The sequence below is a fragment of the Macaca mulatta genome, chromosome X (genome assembly GCF_049350105.2).
Source record: "Macaca mulatta isolate MMU2019108-1 chromosome X, T2T-MMU8v2.0, whole genome shotgun sequence".
NCBI lineage: Eukaryota > Metazoa > Chordata > Mammalia > Primates > Cercopithecidae > Macaca > Macaca mulatta.
Genome location: NC_133426.1, coordinates 36,166,745 through 36,193,770, shown reverse-complemented (window position 1 = coordinate 36,193,770; position 27,026 = coordinate 36,166,745). Strand labels below are relative to the sequence as shown.

At 35.3% G+C, this 27,026-nt stretch overlaps 1 protein-coding gene across 1 annotated transcript in view; it reads right to left on the bottom strand.

Moving 5' to 3' along the window:
* The window catches only part of CFAP47 (cilia and flagella associated protein 47), a 427,534-nt gene that overhangs the window by 240,492 nt on the left and 160,016 nt on the right, over positions 1–27,026 (bottom strand). The gene's annotated exons all lie outside the window — the stretch shown is intronic.

Below are 27,026 nucleotides of genomic sequence, written 5' to 3'. Positions count from 1 at the left end.
TCTATAGATCAATTTGATAGCCTAACAACATTTAGTCTTCCAACGCCATGTCCATACTATGTATTTCTCTATTGAGTTCTCATCGATTGCTTTCATCAGTGTTTTGTAGTTTATAGCATATATATTTCTAACTTATTTTGTTATACATAGTCATAGTAAGTACTTAATATTAGATACTTAACTAGTTCTTCTATGTTAAATGGTATATTTTTATTTTAAATTCCAATTGTTTACTGCCAATATATAGAAATATAATTTAATTGTATAGTGATCATATATCCTCTGACCTTGATAAATGCATATAGTATTTCTAGGAGCTTTTTATAGATTGTTTAGGATTTTCTACTTGACAGAAATGTTGAATTCCAGTCCCTTTCTCGGGGCAAGAGGTGGTTTGTTATTTTCTTTTTTTTCCTTTTTCTTTCTTTCTTTCCTTTTTTTTTTTTTTTTTTGAAACTGCAATTAGTATTCACCAGAGCCCTTTGGGTGACAGTATGTGTTGTCCTTAAATTAACATAGATGAACACATCTGTTCTATAAGGTATTGCTGTGGTTTCAATGTCCCCTCTGAATCTCATGTTCAAATTTCATTGCCATTTCAATGGTTAATACCAACCAATACAGGTGGGACTTTTAGGAAGTAATTAGATCATGAGAACTCTGGCTTCATGAACTGAGTAATGCTGTTATCTCAGGAGTATGTTAGTTACGTTGGGAGTTTGGCCCTCTTTTTCTCTCTTTCTTGCATGCTCTTACTTTTTATCATCTTCTCTAGCTATGGGATGCCGACCATAATGTAATAATGCAGCAAGAAGGCTCTCATCAAATGCAACCTAATTATCTTGGACTTTCCAGCCTCCAGAGTCATGCCCCAAATAAACTTCTATTGTTTATAAATTACCCAATCTGTAGTATTCTGTTATAGCAACACTAAATGGACTAAGACAGATATACAGAAGTTAGAGTGAATTGCCTGCCCCTACACTAGGTACTAAGGAGTACACATTCTCCAGACTCACTTTAGTCATTTCTGTGAGCAACATGTGAAGTTTGTGGAGTAAACACCTGCAAGAAGATGCAGAATCTATAACTGCGGCCACTAGGAGCTTCATGATCTCTCAATAGTGTATACTTGGCCTCTACCAATATACCAATCACCCTAACTCAACTATTCTTAATGGTGTCTATCTCTATCTACAAGTAGACCATTGCTATCATCTCATTTCTTCCAGTAAAAACCAACTCACCCTTTGTTGCCCTACAATCTCAGCTTTATGTTAAGGTTCAAGAAAAATAGAGAATTTGCTGTTGGTCTGACCTTCATTGTTGTTATAAGGGTGGGAGAAAACAGTTTCCAGTTCTCTATCTCCCTGGGTAGAAACCAGGGCACCTATTTTTGTTCAACCCATCACAACTTTGAATCTGCTTTGATATTATTACTTGTTGAATACCGGTAGACATGGGCTGTAGATGTTCAAACAAGGCTCTCAGTAAGAATAGGATGACAATGATTCTTCCAAGGTGATGTTGTGAAAAAGTAAAGACAAAACTTCAAAGCTTTTCTCTAATCTCTGATCCTACGCCTGTGTCTTGTCTTTTATACTCAAGGCTGCTGCCAAGCCCTCATCACAGTTTATCACAGCTTTGATATATCAAGGATTTTCTCTGCTTTTATGATAGTTCCTCTGATATAAGCTACTCTCTTTTCTATACTCCCTCTAAGGATTTGCTACCCAAAGTGAGCTAAGTGAATCAGCAGCACCTACATCAAATGGAAGCTTGTTGAAAATGCAGAATTTCTGGACTCACCCAACACCTAGTAACATATAAAAGCATGTTAACAAAATCTCCAAGTATTCATATCATCATCTGAGACGTGTTGGTCAATGGTGGTTTTTTTTGGAGAGAGAACCAGCACTCTAATGTAGTTGTCATTTGTCAGAAAACAGAAAATCCAAGTGATGCTCCGCACATTTTTAAAACTTTTAATTTGGAAGTTATGTTTTTATCCAGTTTTACATTACATCACTTCTGATATTCAGGTATATTTAAATAGTAATAAAAATACTGGTCTTTATAGTATTATGAATTAGAGATGTGTTTGTTAAACACAAAATTTAATCAGAAATTTTAGAAAAAATAAGTCAATTTACTTATGAATACAATAATTGTTACATGAATTTTATGTTAGATGACTATAATAGTACATTTTTATGAAAGTTATATTAAGATATAATTCACATAACACAAATTTCATGCAATTCAATTGTTCAATTCATTGTTTAGTATAGTCATATAGCTGTGCAATCATCACTACTATCTGCTTTTAAAATATTTTTATCAACCCATAAAGAAACTCGATACTCATTAACTGTCACTTCTCATTTCTCTCTTCCCTCATACCATGGACATAAATGAATCTACTTTCCATCACTATGGAGTTGTCTATTATGGACATCTCATAGAAATACAATTATAAAATATGTGCCCTCTTGTGTTCTGTTGTCTTTTATTTAGCATAACATTTTCAAGGTTCATTCATGTTGCAGCATGTATAAATATTTCATTTCTTTTTATTGCTGAATAACATTCCACTTTGGGAATATACCACATTTTCTTTATGGACATTTGTGTTTCTAATTTTAGGCTATTATGAAAAATGCTGCTGTGAACATTTATGTAAAAGTTTTTTGTAATCATATATTTTCAATTATCTTGAGTATAAACCAATGAGTACACTTGTTGAATCATATTGCTAATCTATTTCTCAAAAGACTTTTTTTTTTTATAGCAGTTTTGCATTCACGGCAGAATTGTTCAAAAAGGGCAGAGATTTCCCATATACTCCCTGCCCCCGTGCATGCATAACCTCTCTCATTAGTTAATCTAATTTTAACATTTTGAGAAACTGTCAAACAGTTTTGCAAAGTGGTTGCATCATTTTACAATCCCTCTAGCAACATATGAGGTTTCCGATTTCTATGAATTCTTGTCAACACTTGTTATAGTCTTTATTTTTTAAACTAATAAATTTAATTTCTGTGGCTACATAGTAGGTGCATATATTTATGGGATACATGAGATGTTTTGATATAGGCATTCAATGTGAAATAAGCACATCATGAAGAATGGGGCATCCATCTCCTCAAGCATTTATCCATTGAGTTGCAAACAATCTGATAACATCATTTTAACAAGTACAGTTGTTATTGACTATAGTCACCCTGCTATGCTATCAAATAGTAGGTCTTATTCTTTCTAACTATTCTTTTTTGTACCCATTAACTATCCCCACCTCCCCCAGCCTCCCACTACCCTTTCCAGTCCGTGGTAACCATTCTTCTACTCTCTGTCCATGACTTCAGTTGTTCTGATATTTAGATTCCACAAATAAGTGAGAACATACAATGTTTGTTTATCTGTGCATGGCTTATTTCACTTAACATAATGATTTCCAGTTCCATTCATTTTGTTGTAAATGATAGGATATCGTTCTTTTTTATGGCTGAATAGTACCCCATTGTGTGTATGTACCACATTTTTTTTTTATCTCTTCATCTGCTGATGGACACTTAGGTTGCTTCCAAATCTTAGCTATGGTGAACAGTGCTGCAACAAACTGTTAAGTGCAGATACCTGTTCAATATACTGGTTTCCTCTCTTTTGAATATATACCCAGCAGTGTGATTCCTGGATTATACTGTAGCTCAATTTTTAGTTTTTTGAGGAACCTCCAAACTGTTCTCCATAGTGATTGTACTAATTTACATTCCCCCCAACAGTGTACAAGGACTCCCTTTTCTCCACATCCTCACCAGCATTTTTTATTGCCTGTCTTTTGGATACAAGCCATTCTAACTGTGGTTAAATGATATCTCACTGTAGTTTTGATTTGCATTTCTCTGATGATCAATGATGTTGAGCACCTTTTCATGTGCCTATTTACCATTTGTATGTCTTCTTTTGAGAAATATCTATTCAAATTTTTTTGCCCATTTTTTTATCAGATTATTAAATTTTTTGTTCCTACAGAGTTGTTTGAGCTCCTTATATATTGTGGTTATTAATCCCTTATCAGATGATATTTGGCAAATTTTTTCTCCCATTTCTGTGGGTTGTCTCTTTACTTTGTTGATTATATCCATTGCCGTGCAGAAGCTTTTACATTTGACTTTTTAAAAATTTTAGTTACAGAAGTTGGTGCCATATGCTAACTTACTGTGATTTTGCTTTGCATTTCCCAAATTACTAATTATGCTGAACAGCTTTTAATGTGCTTCTGGGTCATTTACTTATTTTCCTTTTAGAAATGTCTATTCAACTATTTTGCACATTTTTAAATTGGGTTGTCTTTTTATCACTGACTTGTAAGTGTTTTTTATATATTCTTCATACAAGTCTATTGCTAGATACATAATTTTGCTGTTACTGTGTCCATTGAAATATTCCTTTTTCTTCATTTTTATTTCATTAATATGATGTACTACATGGACTGGCATTTATGTAAAAACAACTTTGTACTCCTAAGATAGATTTCATCTCCTGATTATATTTTATTATTTTTCTATATTGCTGGATTCTATTTGCTAGTAATTTCAGATTTCCATGTCTATCTTCATAAAACATAACATAGGGCTTTTCGAATTTTGTTTTGAAACACTTCTGAAATGCAGTGTGGTATATTCTTTAATGCAGACATAGATAGTCTTGCTTGTAAAGGTAGCTGAGTTATGAAGATATGTGAACTCTAAATCATTATAAGATCAGCCACATATAATAGTTATGAGCCACATGAAATGTGATATAAAGTAATGCATATAATACTTGATAGAACTTCTATATAAGTGACCAATAAACTGGAAATTAAGTAAAATATTTCCAGTATCAAGCAAAAAACTGCTATGGAGAAAGACTGAATTAAAACAGAAGATGCTATAAGAAAAAATATTGAAAATAAAAAGAAATCAATTACAGAAGTTGCATATAATAGAATAGATACAATAATTTATGAATAATTTTGTGCTAATACTTTTAAAATCTTAGATAAAGCTCATTAATTTCATGAAAATATGTTACAAAATCTCACTCTAGGAGAAACGGAAAATAAGAATAATTCTGTAACAATTAAACAATTAACTTGTTATTTAAAATAATCCGACAAAGAAAAAAATCTAGATGGTCTTATCAGTGAATACTATAAAATTCAAAAAACAAGAAATGTCACTAACACAGAAACTCTTTCAATGTCTCCAAAAAAAAGAATGTTCTCCAGGTAATTGTTTAAGGTTTGCATTAACTGTATTAAAAGAAAATAAAATGGTAGAAAAAATTGCAGACTAATTATCATTCAAGTAAGTTAAAACAATCAACTAAAATAACAGTAAATTCTTTCTGGTAAGTTATATAAAAATAATTTAATTATCATGGAAAATTTGAGTTTGTGCCAGGATGCAAGGTTAATTCACATTTTTAAATAAATTTAATTTGCCAAATTAATATATATATTCAATATTATTCATAATAAAATTCTTAGAAAAACTAAAGAGAGGAGACAACTTTCAGAATGTAATGAAAATAATCTACAAAATAATCATATAGCAAATACCATACTTAATAATTAAATGTTAAGTATGCTCTGTTTAAGATTATACAAAAATATCAGGTGTAATACAAGAGCATCTATGTTAATAGAATATTTTAATAAACATCTTCATATCTCAGTTTCAAGCAATATTGCAGAATTTAAATGAGCACCTAAAATATCTTCTACGCCAAATTTACAAAGAAATGTATATTTTAGAATAGGTTTTAAATCCTTCAAAACCTCACTCATTTTGAGAATATAAAAAAGTGCAGAACAAAACAAAGCAATTCACTTACAGTGGAGGAGTTATCAGGCTTATCTTAGTTTTTCACAGCTACTTTATAGGTATAACATAGTGGGAGCACCGTGCACAGTGTACAGAGAAATATAAAAACCCTAAATTTTATACTTAGTAAGATACTATTCACATACAAATCGCACTAACATAGTTACAAAGAGAACTAAGAGAATAGAAATTCTTGAAGTGGTTAGAAAAATAAAATTATTATGCCCTCTCTCACCACTCCAAGTCAACATAGTATTGGAAGTTCTGGCCAGGGCAATCAGGCAAGAGAAAGAAATAAAGGTATTCAAATAGGAAGAGATGAAGGAAAATTGTCTCTGTTTGCAGATGACATGATTGCATACTTAGAAAACCCCATCATCTCAGCCCAAAATCTTAAGATGATAAGCAACTTCAGCAAAGTCTCAGGATACAAAATCAATGTGCAAAAATAACCAGCATTCCTATACACCAATAATAGACAAACAGAGAGCCAAATCATGAGTGAACTGCCATTCACAATTGCTACAAAGAGAATAAAATACCTAGGAATACAACTTACAAGGGATGTGAAGGACCTCTTCAAGGAGAACTACAAACCACTGCTCAAGCAAATAAGAGAGGACACAAACAAATGGAAAAACATTCCATGCTTAAGGATAGGAAGAATAAATATCATGAAAACGGCCATACTGCCCAAAGTAATTTATAGATTCAATGCTATCCCCATCAAGCTACCACTGACTTTCTTCACAGAATTGAAAACAACTACTTTAAACTTCATATGGAACCAAAAAAGAGTCCACATAGCCAAGACAATCCTGGACAAGAAGAACAAAGCTAGAGGCATCATGTTACCTGACTTCAAACTATACTATAAGGCTACAGTAACCAAAACAGCATGGTACTGGTACCAAAATAGATATATAGACCAATGGAACAGAACAGAGGCCTCAGAAATAATATCACACATCTACAACCATCTGATCTTCGACAAACCTGACACAAACAAGCAATGGGGAAAAGATTCCCTATTTAATAAATGTTGTTGGAAAAATTGGCTAGCCATATGCAGAAAACTGAAACTGGACCCCCTCCTTACACCTTATACAAAAATTAACTGAAGTTGGATTAAAGACTTAAACATAAAACCTAAAACCATAAAAACCCTCGAAGAAAACCTGGGCAATACCATTCTGGACATAGGCATGGGCAAAGACTTCATGTCTAAAACATCAAAAGCAATGCAACAAAAACCAAAATTGACAACTGGGATCTAATTAAACTAAAAACTTCCTGCACAGCAAAAGAGATTATCATCAGAGTGAACAGGCAACCTACAGAATGGGAGAAAATACTTGCAATCTATTCATCTGACAAAGGTCTAAAATCCAGAATCTACAAAGAACTTAAACAAATTAAAAGAAAAAAACAACCCCATCAAAAAGTGGGCAAAGGATATGAACAGACACTTCTCAAAAGAAGACATTTGTGCAGCCAACAGTCATATGAAAAAATGCTCATCATCACTGGTCATTAGAGAAATGAAAGTCAAAAACACAATGAGATACCATTTCATGCCAGTTAGAATGGCAATCATTAAATTAAAAAGTCAGGAAACAACAGATGCTGGAGAGGATGTGGAGAAATACGAATGCTTACACAGTTGGTAGGAGTGTAAATTAGTTCAACCATTGTGGAAGACAGTGTGGCAATTTCTCAGGGATCTAGAACTAGAAATACTATTTGACCCAGCATTCCCATTACTGGGTATATACTCAAAGGATTATAAATCAGTCTACTATAAAGACACATGCATGCATACGTTTATTGCATCACTATTCACAATAGCAAAGACTTGGAACCAACTCAAATGTCCATCAATAATGGACTGGATAAAGAAAATGTGGCACATATATACCATGGAATACTATGCAGCCATAAAAAGGATGAGTTCATGTCCTTCGCAGGGACATGGATGAAGCTGGAAACCATCATTCTCAGCAAACTATCACATGAACAGAAAACCAAACACTGCATGTTCTCACAAATAAGTGGGAGTTGAACAATGAGAACACATGGACATAGGGAGGGAAACATCACACACCAGGGCTTGCCAGGGGTTGGGAGCCTAGGGGAGGGATGACGTTAGGAGAAATACCTAATGTAGGTGATGGGTAGATGGGTGCAGCAAACCACCATGGCACGTGTGTACCTATGTAACAAAACTGCACATTCTGCACATGTACCCCAGTACTTAAAGTATAATATAAAATAATAATAACAATAATAATAATAATTTTGAAGGAAAAAATAAAACAAAAGCGAAAAAAAGAAAAAGAAAATTATTATGGTATTTATCCATCTAATAGTGAAATGCAGTAAAAATGGAAGTTCCTGGTAACATTACACGTGGTTGAATAGTAGTAACAGAATATAAGTGTTACACATATTTATAATGTAGGCATAGTAAATGTAGCAAAAATGATGACACTGAGGGAGGAAGGTGAGAGGAAATGAGAGCACTATTTAGACAATACATTAAAAGGTAAGAATTCTTCAAAAATGAATTATCTACACAATAACCCTGAACATTATGGAATATGATAGTTGCTTGTCTCTCACATTTCTTAACTTTCTGTTTACAATGATATCATAAACATGGTTATTTCTCTGACCACTACAAAGGATGACAGTTTGTCCTGACAATGGGATTAAAGAGAGAAGAAAGCTCAATTGGAAATCACTGGAGTCAGGCATGGAAACATTGATAAAACAGTTGGTGAATAAACATATGAAAAATATAGAAAAATACATAAGTAAAAAATGCTAAATTATATGTGCATGTGGGTGTGTATATATTTATATAATGTTTATAATTCTATTGATTTTTTCAGTTCAATAAGCAACCAAGGGTTCCACTTATAAAGATAATAAAATTTTATTTAATCAACTTGTGAATGTATTGTGAGTGATAAAAATTTCCACTTGCTACTCAAGAGACTAGATTAATTTCCAAGGTCTATGCAGCTGACTTGCTTCTTTTTACTAGCATTTATCTGACATGATAGAAGGGATTTGGGCTCTTTTGTTCACTACTACATCTCTAATCCCTAGAACAGTGCTAAACATATAAATTGGTGATTAACCAAATGACAGTTTTAGTGGCTTCTGTCCTTCTGAGGATTATTTTAAATAAATTATCATACAAAAATCAGATAATATATTCACTTATTTTTCCTTCAAGTTATTTATAATCTTGGTATTTATTTATTTATGCATTTTTGGTATGTGGTATGTAATACAGAGATAATTTTACCTGTATTTCAAAGTATCAGCCAATTGATCTAGCTCTATTTACTGAGTGAACTAATATTTATTATGGATTTTGAAATGTCACACTCATTATACTAAATTCTATTATATATATTCATTGTTCTGAGTTCCCTGTTGTGTTCAATGCAATTGTGAATATTCTTAAAATGTTAAAAAAATATATTTTTTATGAATCGAGGGTGGAGCAATATAGCAGAATAAATGGCTCTACTGATCATCCCCCAGCAAAGACACAAATTTAACAAATATCTACACAAAAGAAACACCTTCATAAGAAGCAAAAATGAGGTGAACACTCACAGTACCTGGCTTTAAGTTCATATCACTGAAAGAGGCAATGAAGAGGTAGGAAAAACAGTCTTAAATTGCGGACACCATCCCTCCCCTAAGCCTTGGCAGTTGCAGTGTGGGGCAGAGAGCATTTCTGTGCACTGGGGAGAGGGATATTGCAGCAATTGTGAAGTACTTAACTCAACGCTGCCCTATTATAATAGAAAACAAAACTGGACCGAACTCAGCTGATGACCAGCCACAGAGGGAACATACAAACCAGGCATAGCCAGAAGGGAATCACCAATCACAGTGGTCAAAACTTGAGTTTGCACAAGGCTCAACACCACAGACTAACGTCCTCTTGGACCCTAGATGAACTTGAAGGGCAATATAGGCCACAAGGATGGTAACTCCTAGGCAAGTCCTGGTGCTGAACTGGACTCAGAGCCAGAGGACTTGGGGGCTGCAACCTATTGGGACACCAGCATAGGCAGAGATAAAGGAGTGTTGGCATCACCTCTTCCCTACCCCCCCATGCTGCACAGTTTGCGGCTCCAAAGGAGATTCTTTCCCTCCACCTGAGAAGAGAGGGAAGAGTTGGGAGAACCCTGTCTTGCATCTTCAGTACCGGTTCAGGCACAGCAGGATAAGGAACTTTTCAGAGTTGTGAGGTCTTCTTTCTAGAACTTAGCTCCTGGACACCACTTCTAGACACATCAAGAGCCAGAAGGGAGCCCACTGCCATGAAAGGAAGGTCCTAGTCTTGGCAGGATTCACCAACTGCTAACCAAAGAGGCCTTGGGCCCTGAAAAAGCAGCAGCAATACCCAGGTACAATGTTGAGGAACTTGGATGAGACTCTGAGACTTGCTGGATTCAGGTGAGACTCAGCACACCTCCAGGTGTGGTGGCTATGGGGTAAGACTACTTTCACCTGAGAAAAGCAGAGGAAGCAGTAAAGAGAACTTTGTCTTGCACCTAAGACAGCAGCATGACCACAGTGGGTAGAGCACCAAGTGGGCTCCTGAAGTCCCCAATTCCAGAACTTGACTCTTGGATGGCATTTCTCAACTTGCTCTGGGACAAAAGGGCACCCACAGTCCTGAAGGGGAAGTCGTAGTCCATGCAGAAGTCACTACAAGCTTACTGAAGAGCCCTCGGGCCTAAAAAAACATCAGCGGTCTGGCAGTACTCACTGTGGGCCTGTGGTGGTGGCCACAGGGTAAGGCTCCTCTGCGTTTGGAAAAGGGAGGAAAGAGTGGGAAGGACTGTGTCTTATGGTTTTAGTGCCAGCTTAGCTGCAATACAATAGGACACCAGGTAGACTATAAAGGTTTCCGACTTTAGTCCCTGGCTGTTGAACAGTACCCCAGGACACACTTGGGACCTGGGGGAACTCAACACCCTGAAAAGAAGGGAATAAGCCTAGATAGCTTTGCCACCTGATGATTGTAGAGACCCAGGACCTTGAGCAAACATAAGCAGTAGCTAGGGAGTGGTTACAGCAGGCCTTGGGTAAGACCCAGTGCTGTGCTCACCACAGTCCTAAGACTAGCAACTACAGAGGTGTCTGTGTCACTACACCCTTAGCTCCAGGTGTCTCAGAACAGAGAACAAGACTTCATTTGCTTGAGAGAAAGTAAAGAAAGAGAACAAGAGTCTCTGCCTGATAATCCAGAAAATTCCTCTGGATTTTATCCAAGACCATCAAGGCAATAGCTCTATGAGTCTGCAAGAACCACAACATTGCTGGGCGTGGGGTGCCCCCTAAAGCAGATACAGCTTGGAACATGACATTGAAGTCCTTTTGAGTATCAGGAAAGCTACTCCAAGAAGGATGGGTACAAACAAGCCCAGACTGAGAATAGTACAATAAATGTTGAGTTCTTCAATGCCCAGTCACTGAAGAACATATACAAGCATCAGTACTATTCAGAAAAACATGACTTCACCAAATGAACTAAATGAATCACCAAGTACAAATCACAGAGAAACACAGATTGGTGACCATTTAGACACATAATTCAAAATAGATGTTTTGAGGAAACTCAAAGAAATTCAAGATAATATGGAGAAGGAATTCAGAATTCTATTGGGTAAGTTTAACAAAGACTAAAATAATTAAAAAGAATCAAGCAGAATTCTGGAGCTGAAACATGCAATTGGCATACTAAAAAATGCATCAAAGTCCTTTAATAGCAGAATTGATCAGCAAAAGAAAGCATTACTAAGCTTGAAGATCGGCTATTTGAATATATACAGTCAGCAGAGACAAAAGAAAAATGAAAAAAAAAAGTAGCATGTCTACAAAACCTAGAGAATAACCTCAAAAGGGCAAATCTAAGGTTTCTTGACGTTAGAGAGGAGGTAGAGAAAGAGATACGAGTATAAAGATTATTCAAAGGGATAGTAACAGAGAACTTCCCAAACCTAGAGATAGAGATTAATATCCAAGTATAAGAAGGCTATAGAACAGCAAACAAATTTAACCCAAAGAAGACTTACCCCCAGCAATTTAAAAATCAAACTCCCAAAGATCAAGGATATAGACAGAATCCTAAAAGCAGTAAGAGAAAAGAAACAAATAACATAAAATTGTGCTCCAATAAATCTGGCAGTGGACTTTACAGTGGAAACCTTACAGGCCAGGACAGAGTGGCATGACATATTTAAAGTAATAAAGGGGAAAAGGAAGAAAAACAAAAAAACCTTTTGCTCTAGAATACTATATTCAGCAAAAATGTCCATCAAACATGGAGGAGAAATAAAGAGTTTATTAGACAAACAAAAGCTTAGGGATTTCATTAACACCATACCTCTTCTACAAGAAATGCTACAAGGAGTAATTCAATCAGAAAGAAGAGGACGTTAATGCGCAAGAAAAAATCATCTGATAGTACTAAACAAATTAGTAATAATAACTACACAGAAAAATGCAGAGTATAATAACATTGTAAGTGGTGTGTAAACCCCACTTTCAATGTATCAAGACTGAACGATGAGCCAATTAAAACCAATAACTACAAAAACATTACAAGACATAGACAGTACTATACAATATAAAAAGAAACAAAAAGTTCAGAAGATGGGGAGGGATGAAGTTAAAACATAGAGTTCTTAAGGGCTTTCTTTTGACTTGTTTGTTTAGGCAAGCAGTGTTAAGTTGTTATCAAGTTAAATAATGGGTTATAAGACAATATTTGCAAGCCTAATGGTAACTTCAAACCAAAAAACATGCAATGGATACAGAAAAAATATAAAGCAAAATAATAAATCACAGAATCAGAGAAAATCACCCTCGCTAAAAGAAGACAGAAAGGAAAGAAAGAAGAAAGAGAAGACCAAAAAACAACCAGAAAACAAGCAGAAAAATGGCAAAATTGATAACTACTTACTTATCAATAATAACATTGAATGTAAATGAACTAAACTCTCCAATCAATACATACAGTGTGGCTGAATAGATAATAAAAAACAATGCTCAATGATTTGATGATGAAAAGAAACACACTTCACCTATAAAGATACACATAGACTAAAATTATAAAGGGGTGGAAAAAAATCTTTCATGCCAATGGAAACCAAAAATGAGCAGGAGTCCCTATACTTACATCAGACAAAATAGATTTCAAGACAAAAACTATCAGAAGAGACAAAGAAGGTCACTATATAATGATAAATTGGTCAATTCAGCAAGAGGCAAAAAAAATTGCAAATATATATGCAGCAAACACTGGAGCACCCAATATGTAAAGCAGATGTTATTAGAGCTTAAGAGAGAGATATAACCCAATATAATAATAGCTGGAGACTTCAACACCCCACTTTCAACATTTGACAGCTCTTTCAGACAGAAAATCAACAAAGAAACATCCGACTTCATCTGCACTATAGACAAAATGGACCTAATAGACAGTTACAGAACATTTAATCTGAAGGCTACAGAATGCACATTGTTTTCCTCAGCACATGGATCATTCTCAAAAATAGATTATATGTTAAGACACAAAAAGTCTTAAAAGTTTTTAAAAAATGAATCATATCAAGCATCTTCCCTGAACACAATGGAATAAAATGAGAAAGGAATAATGAGATAAATTTTGGAAACTATACAAATACATAGAAATTAAACAATATGTTTTCAATGACCAATGGATTAATGGAGAAATTACAAAGGAAATTGAAAAATTTCTTGAAACAAATTATAATGGAAACAACATACCAAGCCTACGGGATACATCAAAAACAGTAATAAGGGAGAATTTTATAGCTATAAGTGCCTGCCTTAAAAACAGGAAAATTTTAAATTAACAACCTAATGATGCATACTAAAAAACTAGAAAAGCAAGAGCAAAACAAGCCCAAAATTAGTAGAAAAAAAGAAATAATCAAGATCATAGCAGAAATAAATTCATTTAAAATGAAAACAATAAAACAAAAGATCAACAAAATAAAAAGCTGATGTGGACCGGAAGCAGTGACTCATGCCTGTGATCCCAGCACTTTGGGAGGCCGAGGCTGACAGATCATGAGGTCAGAACATCGAGACCATCCTGGCTAACACAGTGAAACCCCGTCTCTACTAAAAAAAAAAAAAAAAAAAAAAAAAAAAATTAGCCGGGCATGGTGGCAGGAACCTGTAGTCTCAGCTACTCGGGAGGCTGAGGCAGGAGAACAGCATGAACCTGGAAGGCAGAGCTTGCCGTGAGCTGAGATCACACCACTGCACTCCAGCCTGGGTGACAGAGTGAGACCCTATACCAAAAAAATAAATAAATAAATAAACAAATAAATAAAAATTTTTAAAAAGCTGATGTGTTGAAAAGGAAAACAAAATTGACAAACCTTTAGACAGACCATCTAAGAAAAAAAGAGAGAAGAAAGAAAGAAATAAGAGATGAAAAAGTAGACATTACAACTGATACTGCAACAACTCAAAAGATCATTAGAAGCCACTATGAGCAACTATATGTCAATAAATTGGAAAATCTAGAAGAAATGGACAAATTCCTAGACACATATAAACTACCAACTTTGAACCGTGAAGATATCCAAAACTTAAAAAGACCAATAACAAGTAACATGATTGAAGCCATAATAAAAAGTCTCCCAGTAACGAAAAGCCCAGAACCTGATGGATTCACTGCTGTATTCTACCAAACACTTAAAGAACTAATACTAATCCTGTTTAAATTATTCTGAAAAACTGAGGAGGATGGAACAATTCCAAACTCATCCTACAAGGCCAGTATTACCCTGATACCAAAACCAGAGAAAAACACATCAAGAAAAGGAAACTACAGGCCAATAAATCTCATGAATATTGATGCAAAAATCTTCAACAAAATGCTAGCAAACTGAATTCAAGAATACATTAAAAACAGCATTAATCATGACCAAGGAGGATTTATCTCTGGGATGTAAGGATGGTTCAACATATGCAAATCAACAAATGTGATACATCATATCAACAGAATAAAGAATAAAAAACATATAATCATTTCAATTGATGCTGAAAAAGCATTTGATAAAATTCAACATCTCTTATTAAAAACCCTCAAAAAGCTGAGTATTGAAGGAACATAACATAATAACAGCTACATATGACAAACCCGAAGCTAGCATCATACCGAATGGGGAATAACTGAAAGCCTTTCCTCTGATGTATGGAACACAAGGATACTCACTTTTAGCACTGTCATTCAACAAAGTACTGTAAATCCTAGCTAGGGTAATCAGACAACAAAATAAAGTAATAAGAATCCAAATTGATAAAGAAAAGTCAAATTATCCTTGTTTGAAAATGATATGATCTTACATTTGGAGAAACCTAAATATTTCTCCAAAAAACCATTAGAATAAAAAACAAATTCAGTAAAGCTGCAGACTACAAAATCAACATGTACAAATCAGTACCATTTCTACATAGCCAACAGTCTGAAGGAGAACTAAAAACAGTAGCTAAACAATGGGTGCACATGGATATAAAGATAGAGATGATAGACACTGGAGACTCAAAAAGGGTTGAGAGTGGGAGGAGGTCAAGGACTGAAAAATTACCTATTGGATACAATGTTCACTATTTGGGTAATGAGCACACTAGAAGCCCAATCCCCACTGGTATGCAATATATCCATGTCACAAAAATGCACGTGTACCCTCTGAATCTAAAATAAAATTAAATATAATTCAAAAACTAAAATGCAACAGTTGCAGTGTGAAAAAAATGTCTAATATACTACTTGGTCTATTTCAAAATAAACAACTTGATAAGAGAGAGAAAGGGAGAGAGAAAGAGAGGGATTGAGTAATTCAAACTATGAAGAAAAGTTGAGAGTTCAGAGAGTAATTTGTATCTCCAGATGAAAAACTATAGATTTATGTCATATTAGATGCAGTTACTCTTATGAAATATCTGTGATGAATCAATTTTTGTGAGGAGAGATGTATTTTCAGTGCACAGGGATGCTATGGAAATGATTCTAGTAAAGGTAATAAACATTTCAATTTTATATCTGTCAGGTATTTTCATATATAAATCCACTGTTTAAATATCAGCTTTTAAAAAAATCTAATTTTGTCCATAATTGTATCATATTCCTCCCTCCATACATAGGAAACTTCAAAATAAATAAATGATAAAGTTCATAATGGTCATGCCACCCTCCAGTTTCGCCTGTCTAAATCTCTGGAAGGTCCTAGTGCTTGATTAGCATAGTACATATTATGTCAAATTTTAATACAATAACTTCTCATCACAGACACTATGGTGGTGCAGTACCTTGCCAAACAATATTTACTTGTTTGATTTTTATTATCCTCATATTTTTAACATTAGAAATAAAAACTCTCTACAGATGTTTATTTGACAATAATGTTCCAAGTGTTGTGATAAATAATATGAGTAAAGAGCCTACCATAGAGCCAAACACTTAGTAAACATTCAATATTTTTGTGATTATGATTTTTTATTTTTGCTAATAATAAAAAATTAGAAAAACCTCTGCAATAAAGGACTTAAATTCTTATGGGAGAGAGAAGCAAGTAGAAACAAAAGTGAAAACCATACGACAAACACTTTAATAAGCTTACATAAAAAATAAGACAAGGAAGATGTATCCCATCTAGTCTTGGGGAGATTGTGGGAAGGTTTCCTAGAAGAGCTGACATCTGTAATGAGACTTGAATTGTGAGGATAAAGAGACACTGAAAAGAGATTCCAGACAAAGCAAAAAGTATTATAAAATTTAAATGCAGAAAGAAGCAGACAGAGTCACCAGTAGGGGCCTCCTTGAACTCTAAAGCCAAGTTGCCTCCACCACTGGAGTGAACACCTGCATGAAGGCAGGAGCCCCAGCACCCACTAGCACCCTAATGCAGCTGATGTGCATGCACCCCATTGTGCTGCTGCTGGCATGTACAAATTAGGAAGGATCCTGTTGCCAATGCACTATGAAAGGCTTTGGCCGACACTACTCACAAGAGTGTAGTGACCAGCAGTTTGGGAGCACCTCACCCTCCACTCCCACCCAGTGCAGTCAATTCCTAAACTCGAGGAGCCAGAGAACAAAGTCAGGGCCTGACACATATTCCCCAGAGTTAGAGCACACAGTCTAGGAGTAGATAACTGAGTGCTGGCCTTCTAAAATCTTCCAGAAATGAAGACAGTCAGCTGAATCCACCTTATACCACAATCAAATCATCAAGGTCATAAAATAAGATAACAGAAAAAAGAAAAAACATCCAAAGGTCAGCAACTCTAAAGGCTGAAGAAATATCAGCCCACGAAAATGAGGAAGAACCAGTCCCAGAACTCTGACAACTCAAAAAGCCAGAGTGCCTTCTTTCCCCAAACTACTGCATCGCTTCTCAAGGATTATGAATCAGGCTGAGTTGACTGAAATGACAGAAATAGAATTCAGAGATGGATAGGAATAAGGATCATGGGGATGCAGGAGTATGTTGAAACACAATCCAAGGAAAGTAGGGCTCATAATAAAATAATACAGGAGCTGACTGACAAAATAGCCAGTATAGAAAAGAATGTAATCGACCTCACAGAGCTTAAAAACATACTACAAAAATTTCATAATGCAGTCACAAGTATTAATAGCAGAATAGACAAAGATGTAAAGAAAATCTCAGAGCTTGAAGACTGGCTTTCTGAAATAAGACAGTCAGACTTGGGAGGCCAAGGCAGGCAGATCACAAAGTCAGGAGATCGAGACCATCCTAGCTAACAAAATGAAACCCCGTCTCTACTAAAAGTAGAAAAAAATTAGATGGGCATGGTGGCGGGTGCCTGTACTCCCAGCTACCCAGGAGGCTGAGGCAGGAGAATGGCGTGAACCCGGGAGGTGGAGCTTGCAGTGAGATGAGATCATGCCACTGCATTCCCGCCTGGGCAACAGAGTGAGAGTCCATTAAAAAAAAAAAAAAAAAAAAAAAGACAGTCACACAAGAATAGAGAAAAACAAATTAAAAGGAAGGAACAAAACATCCAAGAAATATGGGGTTATATAAAAAGACCAAATCTATGATTCATTGGTGTCCCTGAAAGAGACAGGGAGAGTGTAAACAACTTGGAAAACATATTTCAGGGTATCATCTATGAGAACTTCTCCAACCTAGCTAGAGAGGCCAACATTCAAATATAGGAAATGAAGAGAACTTACTGAAGTTCTTACTGAAGTACTTTACTGAAGGTACTTCACGAGAAGATAATCCACAAGACACATAATTATCAGATTCTCCAAGGTCAAAATGAAAGAAAAATTGTTAAAGGCAGCTAGAGAGAAAGGTCAGGTCACCTACAAAGGGAAGTCCATTACACTAACAACAGACATCTCAACAGAAACCCTACAGAAACCAGAAGAGATTGGGGGCCAATATTCAATATTCATAAAGAGAAGAAATTCCAACCCAGGATTTCATATCTGGCCAAATTAAGCTTCATAAACAAAGGAGAAATAAGATCCTATTCAGACAAGCAAATGTTGGAATTTGTTACCACCAGACCTGCCTTACAAGGGCTCCTGAAAGAAGCACTAAATATAGAAAGAAAAGACCATTGCTGGCCATTACAAAAGCACCTGTAAGTGACACTATAAAGCAACCACACAAACAAGTCTGCATAATAACCAGCTAACATCATGATGACAGGATCAAAGCCACACGTATCAATACTAACCTTGAATTTAAAGGGGTTATATGCCCCAGTTAAAAGGCACAGAGTGGTAAGCTGGATAAAGAACAGAGACCCATTGGTATACTGTCGTCAAGAGACTCTTCTCATGCAATGACACCCATAGTCTCAAAATGCATGGATGGAGAAAAATCTACCAAGCAAATGGAAAACAAAAATAAAAGTAGGGGTTGCAATCTACATCTCAGACAAAACCAAAGCAGATCAAAAGAGACAAGGAAGGTCATTACATAATGGTAAAGGGTTCAATTCAACAAGAATGCCTAACTATCCTAAATTAATATACACCCAATACAGGAGCACCTAGATTAATAAAGCAAGTCCTTAGAGACCTTCAAAAAGACAAACTCCCACACAATAATAGTGGGAGATGTTAACAACCTACTAATAGTATTAGACAGATCATCAAGGCAGAAAATTAACAAGATATTCAGGACCTGAACTCAGCACTGGATCAAATGAACCTGACAGACATCTAGAGAACTATCCACCCAAAAGCAACAGGATATACATTCTTCTAATTGCCACATACCACATACTCTAAAATCAATCACATAATCGGACACAAAACACAAAACACGCTTCAGCAAGTGCAAAATAGCTGAAATCATAACGACCACTTCTTGGGCCACAGAGTAATAAAATTAGAAATCAAGACTAAAAAATTCACTCAAAACCATATAATTACATGGAAATTGAATAACCTGATCCTGAATAACTTTGGGGTGAATAATGAAATTAAGGCACAAATCAAGAAGTTCTTTGAAACTAATGAGAAAAAAGATACAACATACCAGAATCTCTGGGAAACATCTAAGGCAATGTTAAAAGGAAACTGTACAGCACTAAATGCCCACACGAAAAGTTAGAAACATCTCAATTTAACAACATAACATGACAATTAAAAGTACTAGAGAGTCAAGAGCAAACAACCCCCAAAACTATCAGAAGACAAGAAATAAGAACAGTTCAAAATCAGAACTGAACTGAAGGAAGGAGATTGAGGCATGAAAAACCACTCAAAAGATGAACAAATCCAGGAGCTGAGTTTGTGGAAAAAAAGAAATAGACCATTAGCTAGAATAAGAAAGAAGACAATAGAGAAGATCTGAATAAGCACAATTAGAAATTACAAAGGGTACCAGTCACCCCATAGAAATACATATAATTATCAGAGAATATTATGAGCATCTCTAAGCACATAAACTAGAAAATCTAGAATACATGGATAAATTCCTGGACACAGACACCCTCCAAAGACTGAGCTAGGAAGAAACTGAATCCCTGAACAAACCAATAATGAGCTCCAAAACTGAATCAGAAATAAATCATCTACCAGCCATAAAAAGCCCAGGACCATATGGATTCACAGTCAAATTCTACCAGATGTACAAAGAAGAGCTGGTATCATTTCTACTGAACTTATTCCCCAAAATTGAGAAGGAAGCCCTCCTCCCTAACTCATTCTATGAGTCCAGCATCATCCTGATACCAGACCTGGCAGAGACACAACAACAAAAAAATGAAATCTTTTTAGGCCAATATCCTTGATGAACATCGGTGTAAGAATCCTCACCAAAATACCGGCAAACTGAATTCAGCAGCATGTCAAAAAGCTAATCTACCATGATGAAGTAGTCTTTATCCCTGAAACACAAGGCTAATTCAATGTATGCAAATAAAAATATGTGATTCATCACATAAACAGAACTAAAGAGAAAAAGTGCATGATTATCTCAATTGATGCAGAAATGGCTTTCAATAAAACTCAACATCCCTTCATGTCAAAAACTCTCAATAAACTAGGTATTGAAGGAACATACCTCTAAATAATAAGAGCTCTCTCTATTAAACCCATAGCCAATATCATACTGAATGGGCAAAGATGGAAGCATTCCCTTTGAAAACCAGCACAAATCAAGGATGCTCTCTCACTAGTCCTATTCAACATAGTGTTGGAAGTCCTGGCCAGAGCAGTTGGGCAAGAGAAAGAAATAAAGGATATCCAAATAAGAAGAAAGGAAGTCAAATATTTCCTGTTTCCAGACAACACGATTCCATATGTAAAAAACTCCTTAGTCTCAACCCAAAAGCTCCTTCTGCTGATAAACAACTTCAGCAAAGTCTCGAGATACAAAATGAATGTACAGAAAAATCACTAACATTCCTAAACACCAACAACAGTCAAGCAAGAGCCAAATCAGGAATGTAATCACATTCACAATTGCCACAAAAATTATAAAACACCTAGGAATATCAAGGAAGGTGAAAGATCTCTACAAGGAGAATTAACAAAACACTGCTGAAAGAAATCAGAGATGATACCAACAAATGGAAGAATCATCCCATGCTCATGGATAGGAAGAATCAATATTGTTAAAATGGGCACATGGCCCACAGCAATTTATACATTCAATGCTATTTCTATAACACTACTAATGACACTCTTCACAGAACTAGAAATAACTATTTTAAAATTCATAAGGCACCAAAAAAGAGCCCAAATTGCCAGGGCAATCCTAAACAAAAAGAACATAGCTGGAGGCTTCACTGTATCCAACTTCAAACTATACAAAGCGGCTACAGTAACAAAAAGGGGATGACTGTTACAAAAACAGACACATAAACCAATGGAATACAATAGAGCTCAGACATAAGGTCGCACACCTACAACTATCTGATCTTTGATAAAATTGACAAAAACAAGCAATGGGAAAAGGACTCCCCATTCAATAAATAGTGACAGAAAAACTGGCTAACCATATGCAGAAGATTGAAACTGGACCCCTTCCTTAAACTATATACAAAAATCAATCCAAATTGTATTAAAAAGTTAAATGTAAAACCTAAAAGTATAAAAACCCTGGAGGACAACTTTGGCACTACCATTCCTCATGTAGAAATGAGAAAAAATTTCATGACAAAGACACCAAAAGCAATTGCAACCAAAGAAAAAATTGACAAATGAGATCTGTTTAAACAAGCAAGCTTTTGCACAGCAAAAGAAACTATCAACAAAGTAAACAGACAACCTACAGAATGGGAGAAAAGGTTTGCAATCTATGCACCTGACAAAGGTCTAATATAAGGAATATAAGGTCACCTATAAGGAACTTAAACAAATTTACAAGCCAAAAAGAAACAATCCATTAAAAAGTAGGCAAAGGACATGAATAGACACTTTTCAAAAGACATACATGCAGCCCAGAAGCATATGAATAAAAGCTTAACATCACTGACCATTAGAGAAATGCAAATAAAGACCACAGTGCAATACCATCTCACACCAGTCAGAATGGCTCTTATTAAAAAGTCAAAAAGTAGGCCGGGTACGGTGGCTGACACCCGTAATCCCAACACTTTGGGAGGCCAAGGTGGGTGGATCACGAGGTCAGGAGATCGAGACCATCCTGGTCAACATGGTAAAACCCCGTCTCTACTAAAAATACAAAAATTAGCTGGGCGTGGTGGCGCGTGCCTGTAATCCCAGCTACTCAGGAGGCTGAGGCAGGAGAATTGCTTGAACCTGGGAGGTGGAGGTTGCAGTGAGCTGAGATCGCGCCACTGCACTCCAGCCTGGTGACAGAGCTAGACTCCATCTCAAAAAAATAAAATATTAAAAAATAAAGTCGAAAAGTAACAGGGGCTGGAGAGGTTGCAGAGAAAAAGGTACACTTATAAACTGTCGCTGGGAGTGTAAATTAGTTCAACCATTGTGGAAGACAGTGTGGCCATTCCCCAAAGACCTAAAAATGGAACTACCATTCAACCCAGAAATCTCATTATTGCGTATATACCCAAGCAATATAATTTGTTCTATCATAAAGACACATGCAGGTATATATTCATTGCAGCACTGCTCGCAATAGCAAAGACATACAATCAACCTACATGCCCATCAACGGTAGACTGCATGAACCAAACACGGTGCATATACACCATGGAATAATATGCAGCCAGAAGAAAGAATGAGATCATGTCCCTTGCAGGAACTAGAGGCCATTATCCTTAGCAAACTAATGAAGGAACAAATATGGCATGTTCTCACTTTAAAGTGGGGGCTAAATGATGAGAACACATGGACACATAGAGGAGAACAGCAGATACTGGGGCCTACCAGAGGGTGGAGGATGGGAGGAGGGAGAGCATCAGAAGAAATAACTAATAGGTACTAGGCTTAATACCTGGATGATGAAATAATCTATATAACAAACCCCCGTGACATGAGTTTACCTATATAACAAACCTGAACATGTACCCATGAACTTAAAATAAAAGTAAAAAAAAAAAAAAAAAAGAAAAGAAAAGGAAGCAGCAGCCATTCAATAGTTTACAGCGCTGAAGTATAATGTGCAAAAGTGAATGTAGAGAGTTATGGTTATAAGGTATGGTAGATATTGAAATTAATAAAATACCATTAAAGGATTTTAGGCAAGAGTCTGATGCTAAAATTTGTGTTTTATGAAGAACCAAGTATGGCTGTGTAAGCAACAAACAGATGGGCAAATGGCAGGACTGGATGTGGTAAATATGAGAGGGTGACATTGATGGAAATGATATAAATTACAAGAGTGACAGAGGAGCTAGAAAAAAGTAGGTAGATTCAGAAGATAATTTGTGGATAGAATCAAAATAAATTGTTGGTTGGTGATTAATTAGATGTAAGAAGGAGGGATGCCTAGATTTTTCACCAGTGAAATTTGAGGTGCTTATGGGACATTCTAATGAAGGTGTTCATAAGGGGTAAGATACACAGAACTGGAGGTGAGAAGGTAGGTCTAAGATAGATTTGGATCTGGGAGGCATTGGAAGAGTAACAAAACCACAAGAGGATATAGATGGCCAAAATGTGGAGGTTTGGAGCAAAGACAGAAGAAGGAAAATATCAATGTGATGAAGGAAAGAAGCCTTGAACAGAGAATGCTAAGGAGGGTCTTGAGAGCCACAAAGAAAACCAAAATGTTTTAGCTAGCATACAAGGGTGAGACAGGAAATCTGAGGAAAGATGGTGTCTGTATATCAGAGAGTAGAGGAAATGCCTCCCTTTGAATGTGAACAACTTTAATGCTCAAAAAGCTTGTAATTTTTAGGCAGAAGCCACAGTGAGCAGTATCTTCTGGAAACACTCATAGTTAAAATCTAAGTGTTTATTCCCTGAATGGTCAAGGGAAAAATAAATAAATAGAGATTGAAGGATAGGTGAAAGGCACATAAAGGAAGATATTGAAAAGAAAAGAGAAATAAGAAAAAGGTAACATAGAAATAAGAATCCTAGATAAATAGGAAGATTGAGAAAAGTAATTTGGGAAATAGAAAGAATGTTATTTATATATTGTAATAAATGAAGGAAAATAGTAGCAGAGGAGAAGAGAGAATGTATAAGATGAGCAGAACAAAGCCAAGACAAGAGTGCACATTAGTACATCAACACAAAATAAGTCTGTATACAATACTATTTATAGGTTAATTATATCCTCAAGGGAAAAAGTATAATATTTGATACAATAATAAGCTGTTGGCTTGTCTCTGTTTCTGTCAGATGTTCAGCTTTTCAACTAGTTTTAAATACTCGAACATGTTTTCAACTTCTTTTGGCTTTATCTATATAACCATCCATTTAGCCATTGATCTATTTAAGAGATATTTATTCAGCACCTTCAATGTGCTCACACAGGATTTAAAGCTTGGTGCGGAACTTACAGATATTCGCTACATTAATATTTTAGAAAACATGAGTTGTATCTAACATTATTAAAGACTTGAAATTTAGGTCAATGATTACCTAAAACACACAAATAATTTTACATAAATTGCAATGTACTGAAGTTTATGAATTTTCTGAAGGACTTTTATACTGTATAGGTCATCAGAGCAATGGATTCAGATTTATTAGACATATTGCTTAATGAGTCTAACAATGAAATCATTATTTTTTGCTTTAAAAAATGTATTACTAAACTATTTTTAAATAGACAGTTTTTTAAAGCATTTTTAGGTTTGCAGCAAAATGAATCAGAAGTTACAGAGAGTTACCACACACACAATCCTCCCCCATCATCAACCTTTTGCACTGCAGTGGTGCATTTATTACAATTGATGAACCTACATTAACAAATCATTATCACCCAAAGTTCACAGTTTACATCAGGACCCACTCTTAATATTATACATTCTATGGGTTTTAACAAATGTATAATGACACGTATTCACAATTATAGTATCAAACAGAGTAGTGTCACTACCTTAAACGTCCTGTGTACACTACCTATTCATTACTCCTTCCCCACTAATGCCTAGTATCCACTGATCTTTTGCCTGTCTCTATGGTTTTACATTTTCCAGAAAGTCCTATAGTTGAAACCACACAGTATGTAGCCTTTTCAAATTGGCTCCTTTTACCTAGTAATACATCTGTAAGTTTTCTCCATGTCTCTTCATGACTTGATAGCTCACTTCATTTTACTGCTGAATAATACATTGTTCTTTGATGGAGGGAGTTTACCTCTTTTTTGCCTTCTGCCATGTGAGGACATAGTATTCCTCTTGTTTGGAGTGTGCATCGTCTAGGCACCATCTTGGAAACAGAGAGCAGCCCTTATCAGACATAGAACCTGCCTGTATCTTAATCTTGGACTTCTCAGCCTTTAGATCTGTGAGAGATAAATTTCTATTCTTTATAAATTTCCCAGTCTATGGTATTCTGTTATACCAGGACAAAGCTAAGACAGTATGTGTCTGTTATTTTGTTAGGCACAGTTCTAGGCTCTGGGAATAAATGAGACAAGATTGTTCCTTGGCTAATTAAGAAGGTCACATTCCTAATTAGCCAAGGAACAATCTTGTCTCATTTATTCAGAAGGTCACATTCTACTGGAAGACACAGATGATAAACAAATATATTTATGTTTACAATTACATTTATATTTTAAAAGTGCTATTGAAAATAAAAATAGAGCAGGAAAGAGTAGGACTGAAGGATGTGCTGTTTTAGAGAAGATACTGATAAACATTCTCAGATAAGGTGACATTTAATCAATGACTTGAATGAAATGAGAAAGGAAACCATGAAGATATCCGGTAAAATAATGCTCTAGTCAAAGGGAACAGGAAGCACAAAGGCTTTGTAAAGGCATTGGACTCAGTGTGCTAAAAAACAGCAAAGAGGTAAATGTCTATAATATATTATTTGGAAAAAATGCAGCAAAATCTTTGAAATTAACTTGCATAGGCCACTGTGTTGGTAAAATTAGAACCATAATACTTTTATAACAAATTAACATGTTAATTTTTAATACATACACATATTTTATGAAACCCTGGTCAAACTGTTACTTTACAATAATCAAACCAATTTTTATGTGTTTTTGTGTAGTTCACCTTAGCATTATTTATTTGTACTTTGTTTTTTGTATTTTAATGGGGCAAATATATTTTTATAAGATATAAATTTTGATATTTTCAGCATGTCAATTAGAAGGTAATACAGTACTCTACATTTGCCGTTCTCAAATACCAACATATCGATATATCTTTTTCAATCTTGGTGTTTTCTTGAATGTTTTCTAAAATAGCACCTTCAATTTAAGGGCAATCATAATTCAAAGTCTCATTTTTAAACTGAACTCTTAATCTTCCCCTTACTTGTAAAGTTTGAATTAAATTCTGTATATTGGATATTAAAAAATTATTTCATGTTAAAAAACAGTTTACTCTAAACACAACAGGTTTGTATGTACTTGGAAGAAAGGAGTTGAATTGAAGCTAAAGGAACAACGACCGTGCGTACTGTCCTTACTACTGTCTGTGAACACCAACATGTCTCAGCACCACACTACATAATTTACAAGAGGCTTATGACTCAGTTAAAAAAAAAACCTGCATTTTAAGGACAGTTCTGTTAGAATGTAAATTCATTTTAAACACAAGGATGTGAAATGCCTTTCTAATTTCATTGTAAAATGCCTAATATGACCTACCCTCCAAAGAATTCATGAAGCATTATTACTCTTAGTGATTTCCAACATGATCCTCATATGACATGTGAGATGTTTTCTAGAAGATTTTACTTTATCTCAACTAGTTATGTACTAAGTTTGAGCAGTGTCACCTATATATTTAATACTCTATACAGTTGAAAATGTCAGCAATGATTAAGGCTTTCATTTCTAGAGTTCCTCCATATGCTTTTAAAATCAGTTATTCTTCAAAATAAGTTAAAGAAGCATCTTTTGTTATTTCCATTTTACATGTGAGGAAACATATCTTGAAGATGTTAAGGAGGCATAATTTTTGTAGAACAGAAAGTAAATGTTGGAGAGGGGTCTAGAATCCACGGATTCTGAGTGG